A 2,781-nucleotide genomic window follows, 5' to 3' on the forward strand; every position below is an offset into this window, starting at 1 on the left:
CACCCAGGCAGCCTCTACTCTGTTTTCTCTGTGTGTGGATTTGCTTGTATGGACATTTCATATATATGAAATGATACAGTACGTGGCTTTTGTGTCTGGCTGCTTTCACTTAGCCTAATGTTCCCAGAACTCATCCATGTTATACCAGTATTTTGTCAGTATTTTCATTCCTTTTTATGACTTTATAATACCCCATTGTGTGGCTCTACCATCAAAGACCTGAATGTAAGTCATAAAACCATACAACTCTTAGAGAAACACATAGGCAAAAATCTCTTGGACATAAACATGAGCAGCTTCTTCCTGAACATATCTACCTGGGCAAGGGAAGCAAAAGCAAAAACAAACAAGTGGGATTATATCAAAGTAAAACGCTTCTGTACATCAAAGGACATCATCAGTGGAACAAAAAAGCGTCCTATGCTACGGGAGAATGTATTTATAAATGACGTATCCGATAAGGGTTTGACATCCAAATTATATAAATAGCTTGCGCACCAGCAGAAAGAAAGCAAATAAACCAATTAAAAAATGGGCGGAGGAGCTGAAAAGACACTTCTCCGAAGAAGAAGTTCAGATGGCCAACAGGCAGGTGAAAAGATGCTCCTCATTGCTAATCATCGGAGGAATGAAAATTAAAACCACAATGAGATACCACCTCAAACCAGTTAGGATGGCCAACATCCAAAAGACAGACAACAACAAATGTTGGCGAGGATGTGGAGAAAGGGGAACCCTCCTACACTGCTGGTGGGAATGTAAATTAGTTCAACCACTGTGGGAAAGCAGTATGGAGGTTCCTCAAACAGCTCAAAATAGAAATTCCGTTTCACCCGGGATTTCCACTCCTAGGAATTTACCCTAAGAATGCAGGAGCCCAGCCCAGTTTGAAAAAGACAGACGCACCCCTATGTTGATCGCAGCACTACTTACAGTAGCCATGAAATGGAAGCAACCTAAGTGTCCATCAGTAGATGAAGGGATAAAGAAGATGTGGTGCATATACACAATGGAATATGATTCAGCCATAACAAGAAAACAAATCCTACCATTTGCAACAACATGGATGGAGCTAGAGGGGATTACGCTCAGTGAAATAAGTTAGGCAGAGAGAGACAAATACCAAATGATTTCCCTCATCCATGGAGTATAACAACAAAGCAAAACTGAAGGAATAGAAGAGCATTAGGCTCACAGACCCCAGGAAGGGACTAGCGGTTACCAAAGGGGAGGGGAGAGGTGGGGCAGGGCTGGTGGGGAGGGAGGGCGACGGGGATGGGGCATGTTATGATTAGGGTACACATGGCGTGGGGGGGCGGATCATGAGGAAGAAAGCGTAGCACACGTGAGACAAACAGTGACTCTGTGGAATCGTACTACGCTGACGGACAGTGACTGCAATAATGGGCTATGGGGGACGCCAGGTCAAGGCTTGTCCACCAAACAATGCCAATAATGAAGAAAATAAGGAAAGCACAAGAGAGATGCAAGTGCAACCTGGCTTTGACAGCCCAGCCCAAGGAAGATAGGAGTCAAGGAGAGGAAACCAAATGGAAAGAAAGATCCTCGTACCACATCTTTCCTCACAAGGTGCACTCAATAAATTCACCTGATTCTTGAACCAAGTTACAAAAAGAGCTCCTTAATCCCTTCTTGTGCTCCTAGAAAGGGACAAGTTCATCAAACGGATCAACTGATATGATTTCAGAACAAATGGAACTGTTCATCCTAAACGTTGCTCCTTCCTAAGAACGTTAGTTTACCATACATATAATTAAAAATGGGTATGATATGTTATAAAATACATTATAAATAAGTACTAGTTTTTTATATCAATGAACATCTGTAAGAAATGTTGGGATGATTTCCCTAACATAAGATCCTGGGGGACAGGGGGGCTGTCACACCTGTCCTGTCGGAGTCCCCCTTCACAGAGCGCAGCCATTTAGGTGTTCTTTTAGCTCACCTACTACTGCCTCCACCCAATCCTGGTTTCTTGGTGAGAACCTGACCTCCCTATTGGCTACCTCGTACCTTTAAACTGCCTGCTCGCGACATCATTCTCCCACCGACCTATCACCACCTGTAGAACCTTGGGGTTTCCACGGAGTTGTCTGTAAGCAGACTTGGAGCACGGCAAGTGACCAGTGACCGGTAATCTTCGTGCCGGACACACGTACTCTTTGGCTTCAGCCACTCAGACATCCTCTAGCATCTTCTCCTCATCTCTGGGATCTACAGTTGGTGTTTCCTCTTCTTCTCTGACCATGTCAGGTAAGGAAAGAAACTCTTAAAAGATTTTCATTAGATGTTTTTGCCCCTAAATTTAGTAGCAGGTTTAAAATAGCATGAAATAATGGGAGAAAGTGTTGAAGTAGAAATCTGGAGACCTAGTTACACTTTTGACTTTGACATTTACTAGCTGTGTGACTTTGGACAAGTCACTGACTCTCCAAGAAAATCTGGTTTTTGCTCTTCTGTTACATTAGGATGGCAGATTGGTTCTCTCTGGTCCCTTTCTTTTCCAATATTGAGTCTTAAAGGGCACCCATGTAGAAAATGAAGTCAGAGGCATCTTGAAAGTGTTTCCACAGAAACAGAGAAAACAAGGCGGTGTAGAAAACTGGCAGCATACACTGAGATGTATCACCTGTAGTGGCCTCCCTCCACTAGTGTTTCAAATTTATTATGTTTTAATTTAATGATGTTTAAAAAGTAATAGCCACACATTCTGAAGTGTTCTATCTAAACCAGGTGAAGAGAGAAGTAGGGGGAGAGGAC

Source organism: Manis pentadactyla, chromosome 15 (genome assembly GCF_030020395.1).
Source record: "Manis pentadactyla isolate mManPen7 chromosome 15, mManPen7.hap1, whole genome shotgun sequence".
Classification (NCBI taxonomy): domain Eukaryota; kingdom Metazoa; phylum Chordata; class Mammalia; order Pholidota; family Manidae; genus Manis; species Manis pentadactyla.